Genomic DNA, 10,991 nt, shown 5'->3' with positions numbered 1-10,991 from the left:
CAGACAGACAGACAGACAGAACGACAGGCAGATGCACAGATAGAACAGATTGATCAAACAGATAGATAGACAGAACAGATACAGTCTTGTCAGAGTTCTACAGGTATGATCTGTGTTGTATAGGTCAGATAAGAATGGCTGTGGTCTGTCATAGTTCTACAGGTGCTTAGTGTGCTATATAGGGGGTATAACGATCGCTGTGTCCTGTCAAAGTTCTATAGGTCAGTAGTGTGCTATATGGGGGGTAAAAGCATTGCTGGGGTTTGTCCTAGTTCTATAGGTCAGTAGTGTGCTATATAGGGGCTATAATAATGGCGGTGTCCTGTCATAGTTCTACAGGTCAGTAGTGTGCTATATAGGGGCTATAAGAACCGCTGTGGCCTGTCATAGTGCTACAGGTAAGTAGTGTGTTGTGTAGGGGCTATAAGAATTGGTGTGTCCTGGCAGTTAACCACACAGTGCAGCCCCACCTCAGCCGCGACCACACCCCAGAGAAACAGGATACGGCTCTGGCTTTGTGCTCATTGTTGAGAAGCTAATCCAGACAATTGCACCTCAGGACCTAGAGTGGCTGTTGGGCCCCCGCGCCCAGCCCTAGCCTAGCCTAGCATTGAGGTAGCACCCCCCCCCCCCCCCCGCCGCCGCCTTACCCACCACCACCACCACCACCACCAGAGTGATGGACTACATCTCAGGTGTATGGAGACCACCACAATGCACCCCCCCCCCCCCCCCCCCCTCGCCGTTGGACCCCCCCATCTGCCACCCGACCCCAGTGCCCCCCTTTCCCTCCTCTCTTCTCCTCTGAACTCGGGGGCCCCTCTACAAAGGCCCCCCCCCCACCCCTTCCTCTCGGCCCCGCTCTCCTGTTTTCCCCGGCCCGGGCTTTGTTCACCTGTCGCTCCCACTGTCAACTGAATGGGGTATTGTTGGGCCTCCAGGAGAAAAACTGGGTGTGTGAAACGACGAGCGAGAGAGAAAGGAGAGTACAACAGAGAGAGAGGAGAGAGGAGGGAGGGCAAAGGGCAGGTATTTCAGGTTACGGCGGCCTCTCGTGCGGCTCTAGGAAGTGGGCTAAAGGTTTTTTTTTGAGCCTCCATACTGTCTGATAGTGATCGCACATGGACACACACGTTGCTGGGGTTTTTGGGCGCGCTTCATGTGCCGGTTTTGTGTCGCTCGTGTGGGCGCTCTCTGGTGCTGGATGAGTCGGAGGTTGACGGTGGTGCGGTTTGTGTTTTCAAAGGAACACAAGAGGGCCATTCCCACAGGAGCTGGAGCTGACATCATAAAAACACGCAATCGCACACACACACACACCCGCACACACACATAAACCCCCACACGCACACACACATACACACACACACACACACACACACACACACACACACAAGGTACCTGGGGGCGGATGAGAGGAGTGCTGGGTGGGGGCAGGTAAACTGTAATAGAGGGAGTTGGCAAAGGGTGGGATAAAGTTTGGGTCTCGGCTTCCATTGGCTGAGAGCCGCGCCGGAGACACACCTGTGAGTGCCAGAGGCTAAGGAGATTGGCTGCGACCTGAAAATTACACCTGTGGGGGGGGAAGGGGGCCAGGCTACATGTAAACCAAACCCTTTACAAATTCGGTCTCTCTTCTTGAGGAGCTTTACTCGCCTCACAACGACTGAAGGGAGCTCTTGGAGGACGATGAACAACGCCGACTTTAACCGAGCGAAGCAAAGGCTCGACGCGCGGTTTTACCTCTCCGGGCGGACCTCCTGGGTTTGGCCGGTCCCCTTTCCGCGTTGACTACTTCCCTGCGACGGCGTCCACCTTTTGAGAATAGGGAAGGTTTTCACGAGGCCGACACACAGCGGAGGTCGACCGTCCCTCAAGCAAGGGGAACGACGAGGAAGACTAGCCGACGAAGGCGACCAAGCCCCTGATACAATGACGCCTCTTGTCTGTGGTTTTTTACGGCTCGATGGACACACCTGGGAAAGACCCCCGGTAACCTACTCACGGTGACTCTCTCTTTATTCTACTTTTTACATCTTTAAATATGGCAACCCGTTGCTCAGCTAGCTAGAAGATAGCCGACATTTGTTGTTTTATTGATTAACAGCCACGTACCACAAAGGGGAAGCGCGGTGGCGGACCCAAACTAGGTCACGTTAAGAAGCTGTTGTCTGACGATATACACACATCCAGTTAGTTTCGATGGGAAGGAACTTTCTCTGTATCAAATTCCAGTTCCATTTAAACAGGGAGAAAGGACAAGAGACAATAGAAAGCTAACTCTCATTCCTAAACTGGATAGACCAGTTGGGGCAGGTAAAGGCAAACTGCCAGACTTGTCAAATAATATGGATGTGAAATCTGGTTCCTTTTTTACAATGTTAACATATATTTTGGTATAGGATTGGGTATATTAAAGTTTTAAATGAATTTAAAACCTAGCCTATTTAATGAGCAATATTTTCTATGGTTTGTTTTAGAATGGAAATGATTTGAAACTTAATTCAATAGTTGTAGTTTGATCAAAGGGTATTTCATTACTATGTGTTAACTACAGGTTGATTGGAGTTACTGCTAAAGGGATATAAAAATACATTGCAACTAGTATTTACTCTTTCATTGACTAGCTTCTAAAGATTGAAAATTGAATAAAATATTTAGAAGAAAATTTGGAATTGAAGACTTTGGCCTAGTGCAGATGTGTGTCTCGTAAAATGTCTGCTCAGCTCATCCATTTTACCTGCCTCCAAGCTTCCCCTCGCAAGTTCAGACTGACTGAAATGTTTAGTCAGCTGAACTACCAAGTCAGTTTCAACAACGGTTTCCTTTTTTTCAGGGCATTTATTCAGCAATACTTTCTTTACATTAAAACAGGGTTTTTAGGCGTTTACTTCTGCAGTCTGAAACGGCCTTGGGGAAAATGGAGGGAAAGTGTGGAGTACTGTACTGCAGTAAAGGCAGCGCGAGGTGGAACACTGTGATTGGTGGAAAGGGAAGCATTTGTTCAATTCTTTCATCCACCGGAATAGCAGTGAGTCACATGATCGTGAGCAAGTGTACAAGGGGATGACAATAGGGCGGGCAGTACGGGAAAAGACAAGGTTACAAAATGGTGGCCTTACTTCTCAATGGTGGCTTTTAGTGTGTTTACTTACAGTTGAGCACTTGAAGCCCGAGAGTGAGGGACACACATGAAGAGAGAAGGCTATCCCTTATCACTAAATGGGGTTATAGGTCAACTTAGAGCAGTTTTTCATTCAATTGATTGCTTGAAAGACACTGACATAGTGATGTGATGTCATTTAAGTTTAACATTCTTACATCAGACATTGACTACAATAGTAAACAATTATTAAATGATTAATTTAAATAATACAATTGAAGAAATATTTAAGAATTTAAACCATCAATTCTATAATTCATATATATATATTTTTAATTTCCACTTCCTCTTTGGCAGAAGCCAATTGAAAGCAAGAATTCTATAAAGATAATTATTAACCTATTTGCAATTATTTCCATTATTGACTATCTTGCAACTTATAACACACATACATGAGAACATTTTCAAAAGCGAAAGAAGCATTACTTTAAAGAAACCACCTGCATCTTCAAAGGCTTTAGGGTGGAAAAAGTGTGTACTGGAAAGTTTAGCTAAACTTTTCCTAAAGTTTCCCAGCGTTCTGTCGGCTCACCAGCTAGGTGGTAGTGTCCACCACCACTTGAGATATGTCCCACTCTTAACTAAGGTTTTGGATTTCAACCTGCCTTTGTTTCCCCACAAAGACACCAACTATTGATTAAGGGCAAGGCGGGTGTAGGCCTACCTATAGGCTTGTTCATTTCACACTGGAGTCAAATTCCAGCGGAGAGGGCCGGGTTACCTGGTCACGCCTTACCACCACGGGCCCCAGCATAAAGCCACGGCCCAGTACAGCGCTGGGAGCTCCCAGGGAAGACAACCAGTGCAGTGTAAGGACAGGGGGATGGACCCCAAGCAATGCTAATTCGAATACCACAACTAGCCTTTGTACAGAAGAGAGGAGGACATTGGGACAAAAGCAGAATTACAAAAAACGCAGACTACAAAAAACGAATTGTGAGGAAGTTAGGTGGAGGTAAGGGGGGTTGGGGGCGGCGTGTTTGAGTCGAGCTGTTTGCTCAGGTAACACTTGAAACAGTCATGGTTCCTTTGGTGTCCATTTTCTTCCTCCCTCGACCAGATGATTTTAACTTTTTCTGGGCTAATCCTTTATCTCTTTTTTCCCTCTCTTTCCCTCACCCTCGCCCTCCCTCCCTCTCTCTGTCTGTTGTTCCTCAAAGGGCCCGCCGCCATGGTTTGTACCACTGATGATTAACTAAATAGAGTCTGGGAGAGCAGGTCTACTTGGCTTTCTCATTTCATGGGTCCTGACCGACCGAGAGGAGTCCATCCAGCGCTCACAGGCCACTGGTTGGAAATTCAAGACCTATTTTTTTTCTCTCTCTTTCTTTTTCATCACCCCCCCCCCCCCCCCCCCCACCCACATCTTGCTCTCCGGCCGTACCCAAACTCCCAGCCGTCGGTTTTGTTACATTCTTTCCTTGGGGGTACCTTTCATGACGGTAAGGTTACAGGTGTGTTCTCCATTTTTGTTCTCCATCTTGTTTCAGCGAGCTCCTCATTCCCTTATGTCTGACTCATGTCTCTCTCTCTCTCTCTCTCTCTCTCTCTCTCTCTCTCTCTCTCTCTCTCTCTCTCTCTCTCTCTCTCTCTCTCTCTCTCTCTCTCTCTCTCTCTCTCTCTCCTCTCCCTCTCTCTTTCTCTCTCTCGCTCTCTCTCTGTCTCTCTCTTGCCCTCCTCCTCTTCTTGTGATCTCTTTTTACTGCACAATGTCTTCAGTCATCTTTTACGTAACATGCATTGAAAAGTCGAGAAAGTTGTTTTAGAGAGTTTCCGTATTGTTTCCCTGTGTCATCGTCCGATATACACTGCACCTATTGTGTTAAGAATACAGGTGTTGCCACAATGCCTTCATTTTTTATGTTAAATGAGGCATAATAATATTACTTTAAGGTAGAACTGCTGAGGGTGCGATGTTTAACGCCATGTACCAATACGGCAAGTTATTCAGTAAACGAGGGCCATTCAATGACCTTCTGAACACACAAACACACACACCCAGCAGCATTCCTGCAGCCTTTCCTCACACGGTAAACACTAAGGCAGGAAAATGGATCGGTCTGGTCATAAACGGTTTAAGGACCTCACCTCTTCCATGCACCATTACTTAAACACCATCATAGTGCTATGAGGACGCAGCATGAATTCGCCACACGATCACAGTGCCACTCGCTTTGCCATCCCAGCCTGTTGCTCGTGGATGCTCAGATACCCCCCCAAAAAAGGTGTATTTATTTATAAATTGGTCACTGACATCCATTGTGTGAAAGCCCTTCCAAGCACCAAGTGCCATAGATCCACACCAGTCAGAACCGGTTTGGCCAATCATTAACAACTGTGGCCCGATCCTCTGTGACAGCATGTTTAAGATGAGAGCCTCACGCCGAACAATAGCTACACTAAACACTCTGAGGTAGGTGGGTTCCACGTATCCATTTGAGACAGAACCAGTTTTTTTATTCATTCACGGTTACTATTGTATTAATGTGCGATCATTGCATGATAAGTATATCAGACCTGATCTCTAAAAAATTTGAGTGACATTTCGTATCAACTTCATTTGTGCCAGGTAGGACTAACAGTTGTACTGAGGATTGTGCTTATATTGGGTGTATGTTGACTGGGTGGTTATCTCCATCTTACGAGGCAGCATTGGATGTCATATCCCTCTCTAATACTGCCTGGTAATGATGATGATAGCCATCTGCTAGCAGCTAACACACACCTACACACTAACAAACACACACACACATACCGAAAGACCTGTTGATTTGAGCAATGTTAGCATGGCATGCTAGCAAGACCTGTGAGTGTTGAGGGTGTCATCTGGAAGAACCGGCTCCCAGGGCCCATCTTACCTGGCAGTGCTTGATTGTATGACTGGTCTTCTAACACTGTCTGGTAACGATGTTTCCTGGGGGCCACATGCGACACCATGGCTCTGTTGTGCACCAATGACCTTTCCACCACTGTGCTAGTGGCAGATTAGTTTCACTTACGGTAAATTTATGCTATTAGATATATTCGTTTTATGTAGAGAGTGAACCAAATATTTATATGTGTGTTTAGTATTTATATTTATTTGTGTATTATTTATTTATGATCATGTATTTTTTTAATTCTAGATTCTTCTTCTGTATTTTATAGACATTAGAATAAGAGAGGAAGTAGAATAGTAAGAGATGAAGATGGACAGGAGCAGTGTAGCTATTAGCTGGTTTAGCATTGCGGGCGTCTCAGCTCTTTATTTTAAAGCTATGTCCGACAATGACTGACTTGACTCGCTAAAGTACTCCCCCCCCCCCCCCCCCCCCCCCACACACCCAACCCCACCCGCCAGGAAATGAGAAAGAGCAGACTTTTGCTCCCTTGAGCTCAACTATTATTTTCTTTACAGCTTTACTTCCTTGTCCTGTCTTCCCCCCCCCCCCCTTATTCAAAGAAAGCCCGCCCAGCCTAGTCAAAGAATAGCAGGCAGTTGACGGTGGTTCCACCGGTCGTGCAGGTAGCCCCTCCCCCGCACATTCACACAAAGTGCTGGGTGACAGTGATTGGTCGAGCTGGACTCACCTGCATGGTTACATCCTGTAACTGACACATGAGCTCACCTGAGGAACTTACGGATATTAAAAGAGGTGAAGCCATTGTGGGCCATGACTCGATGCAATGTCATCTTTTACACTTAATAGTGTGTTTTAAATGCCAACGACAATCCCTTTGTGGCATAAGGCTTAATTTATTGAAAGACTTTATAACACATCAGCAAATAACTTTCAGTGAATATGTTACTTTTTTTAAGGATTGTAACGCCTATTCTGCACTTCCTTATTTCAGTGGTAAAACATGTTTGATGCCCTGTTAGGGAAGAGGTTTCGAAACATGCAGTGACCTTTTAAATGATAGACGGAGTCATTCAAAGGCAAATAATAAACATGGAGCTGCACATTTCTTTTGTTTGTTTAAGGAGGGTGAATTACCCCCTCAAATATTTAGCCACACCTTTATTTGCGCATTTAGCGCCACCATCTAAGCTAAGGGGAACTGCAATAGCGGGCTTTCAACGCTGTCAGGCCTTTTCTCCTAGCTTGTGTCACACTGCTGTGTGAACCGTTTGCCTGGCTGAGGAGCTATCAGCGCTAATGGGCATAGCTGGCTGAGGCTACTCTCCACACGCTTATGATGTACTTATTCACGGTTCTGATGTCAAATGTGTATGTAATATTTTGGAAAGGGTGACAAGAACCGGGACAAAGCACTAATTCACGCTCACCTGCTGTTCTACTGCCTTGTTCTCTGAATGCTTTCTTTTGTGATCTGTTTCAGCTCACTTCCTTCCTCTGTGTGCAGGTGAAGGTGAGAAGTGCTCAGCCCCTTGATAGACGTCTTACCAGACACGGTTAGATTTAATGATCTGTGTCTAATACTGTCTGGTAATGCCGTCTATTAAGTGGCGCTACCTTCTACTCTCTCTTACTTCCTTATTTCTCACTCTCGCACCCAGGGGACATTGTTTTGTCTTTTGCATATGCAGACCTGTCGTGAACCATTATGAGGTGAAATGTCGGATGTAGGGAGACAGTCAATGGATGATTGACCCACATTTCCTGTGAACCAATGAAACTATGAACCTTGCACTGGAAGAATGGTTGAGTTTTGAGTTTCCTTCCATGTGACTCGTGTCAGAGTTTCACTCCTGAGCAGCGACCCGTGAGACCACGGGATTCTGAGCGAGCCGATTGGCTGGTTTCCTCTCCAGCAGAGGGCTAAATTGGGTTCCGCCATGCGTTCGATGCAATGTACTGTAACCGCTGGGTCTATTTTAAAGCCCTGAGTGTTTTTATTGTTTCCCTCTTACCTTCAGGGTTGCTATCGTACTCTAAATGCTTTCTTTGTTTTTGGTGACTAATGCTCCTAATGACTAATGTAATGTCAATCAATGCAAAGTCAAATAAAAAAAAATGAATGTCAAAAAGTGATGCCTTGTGTCATGATTTCTTCTTGGGTTTTTTAATTGCTCCCTATGTTAGTTAGGAAGTGCAATTTAGCTAATTTTCAGGGCTAGGTTCTTTATAAAGTACAGACAGGCAGTGTTGGCCAATGCCTTCATCACATTTCATTTAATTTTTTGTTTGAAAGCGTTGACAAATCAATAAGCCAAATAAAGTGTCCTTCATCTATCCAAAGGAATAGGCTTATGTTAACAACCCTACAACTAAAAAAAATCCAACTGAACTTCAAAGGATGCGACCAGAAAGCGAGCGATCCACTGTTTAACTGCAGTCGTGTTCCATCCACCGGCCTCAGTAACAACAGCCGCCCATTGAACATACAGTTGTGTTCCGCGCGTTCACGGTACTCAGTATAACCGCCGGCATGGGCAGGATCGCCAGCTGCAACATGGCCCACACAATTCCGGAAGACAACGCAGTTCTACAGTCATGCTAGCTTTTAAACGTCTACTTAAAAGCTTTCCTCTTTCAACTCTTCTGTGTTCATTGTGTTGCGAGGGTGGGGGGGGGAGTGGGGTAGGGTGGTGGTGGTAGGGTGGTGGTGGTGGGGGGGGGGGGGGACTCCTTGCTTGGTGGTGAGTGGAATGCCTGGCCTCAGTCAGGTAGGCCTCAGGCTCGGGTTACAGCCTGAACAGAGGTCCTTTCTAAACGCCTTTTTTTTTGCCTCATAGCAAACAGTCCGGGCCTCATTGTGTCCCCGCCTGTGTAGCGTGCGTGCGCGCGCGCGGGGGGGGGGGGGGGGGGGGGGGGGGGGGGGGGGGGGGGGGGCAGTGGGTTTAAGCCAACTGCAGCTTAGCCTAGCTTACTGTACCTTCAGGGGAAAAACGGACACGGAACAAAAAATATAAAGCAAACATTTATTTTCAAATCACAAAACCTCAATCTCTCTCTCAGTCTTTCTTGTCGTCTGTCTCTCCCTCCCGCACACAGGCCATAGATAAATACAGCCTGGAGAGGTTGCTGTTTAATTAGGCCTGCTAGCTCAGGGGGGTTCAGTTGACTAAACGCACCTCTGATGTTATCAGTAGAAGCACAAACATAGAAGCCATTTGGCAGTTGTCTACAATGAGGCCCTGGGCTGCATGGGATAGGAAACGCTTTTATTCACCTGTCCTCAGCTCACAACAGGATGATTCACAACATTCACCTCAACACCAACACAACTCATCGCCATTACTGCTATTTGCCGTTTCTGAAATCAGGACTTTTGAGGTTATTTTTAACAGTGCATTCTATATGGTTAACATATTTGAGATATTTCAATAAAGGCCGTCGTATTGTCCCATCTATTTGATGCATGACTGTCCTGTGGTCACGAGTTCATACTTGAAGTAAAACATCGGCTTTACGAGTCCGCATAAAGAATAATAAGTCACTCGGGATTTCACAGCGACAATTATCATAATGTCTACAACGCCTTGTGTCCCGTGAAACAGCAGCAACTCAATGACCCAAAATAAGGAGAATCATGAATGAGATCTTGAACTTGTGTGTCGTCACACCGGGGCACATTCCCCAGCGCTGGCGGAGGGACTCGCCAAGTGGATTCCAGCGCCGGCCCGGACACGCTCGGCGAGTCACCCGACCAGATTCCTGCCGTTGGTTGGCGGGTTGGAGGACGTGGCCATAACCACTCGTTCCAGGGTTTTCTCTCTTACCGACAGGCGGCGGCGGTAGGTGACAACGGTGATGGTGACTGTATGTGCGGTAGGCAGGGCTGCGCTGACGTAGGCTGAGGTCGTGGGACGGCCTTTTGTTCATGATTCACGGAGAGGGTGAAGCAAAATACGATGCGTGTGGATGATGCTTTTGGTGTTTTTGGAGGGGTGAGGATGGGGAGAGGGGGAAGTTGTTACGATATCAGTGTTCAAGGTTGAGGTGACAGGGAAGTTGTTATATCGGGCGAGGTTGAGGGGTAGGGGGGGGGGGGGGGGAGTGGTCATGTTAGCTGTGGGTGAGGTTGAGGAGAGGAGGAAGCCTGTAACTTTAGCATCGGGTGAGGTTTGGGAGAAGGGGAAGTTGTTACGTTGGCATTGAGCGAGGTTGAGGAGAGGGGAAGTTGTTATGCTGGCCGTGGGTGAGGTTGAGGAGGGGGTTAAGTTGTTACATTAGCTGTGGGTGAGGTTGAGGAGAGGAGGAAGCTGTAACTTTAGCATCAGGTGAGGTTGGGGAGAAGGGGAAGTTGTTAAATTAGGCGTGGGTGAGGTTGGGGAGAGGGGGAAGATGTTACATTAGCATCAGGCGAGGTTGAGGACTAGGATGTAACATTCATCAATTTTGTGGGGACAGTGCGCTGAATTTATATCTCCAACCTCCAGATAACATGTGAACCATCACAATAACATGAGACTATCTATCTATAACATAATATTTGGTGTGGAGAATATGTCTATCAGCTTTCGGAATAAGAGTTCTAAAAGTAGAAAACAAATGTGGTTGTTTCAAAGTGTATTTTCAGTTTCACTGGTTCTGTAGGCAAGAAAGCCAACCTGCAAACCAACAGAAACACACAAATTCCCTTTATTTCCCATTGCGCTGACACATGGCGAAGTCCAATGAGTTTAGATTCTGCAAGGCCCTATCTCATGTTTGCCAACATGGTTGGTTGTACAATATAATATCGACACTGCATAATGGCTTTATTAGAACATGATGCTATTTTAAAAGCAATGAAGGGTTGATAAGGTGGAAGCTTGAATATCACCTGTACGGTAGCGTAGCGTTTATCTAATGGCACAACAAGTCACCAGAGAGTGACTCAGATGTAGGGGACAGAGCAGACAGAACACTCCCTGTCTGTAATTTATATCAGTTATTCA

At 46.5% G+C, this 10,991-nt stretch overlaps 1 long non-coding RNA gene across 1 annotated transcript; it reads left to right on the top strand.

Annotated features, from left to right (window-relative positions):
* The first annotated feature begins 1,423 nt into the window (after positions 1–1,423).
* On the top strand, positions 1,424–8,135 carry LOC132461919 (uncharacterized). Its single transcript, XR_009526695.1, has 2 exons — positions 1,424–2,006; positions 4,324–8,135. It is a non-coding gene; the product is annotated as an uncharacterized LOC132461919 (long non-coding RNA).
* The last annotated feature ends 2,856 nt before the right edge of the window (positions 8,136–10,991 follow it).

This window comes from Gadus macrocephalus, chromosome 7 (genome assembly GCF_031168955.1).
Source record: "Gadus macrocephalus chromosome 7, ASM3116895v1".
NCBI lineage: Eukaryota > Metazoa > Chordata > Actinopteri > Gadiformes > Gadidae > Gadus > Gadus macrocephalus.
The sequence above is the reverse complement of the archived record's forward strand: the minus strand, read 5'-3'. Positions and strand labels throughout refer to the sequence as shown.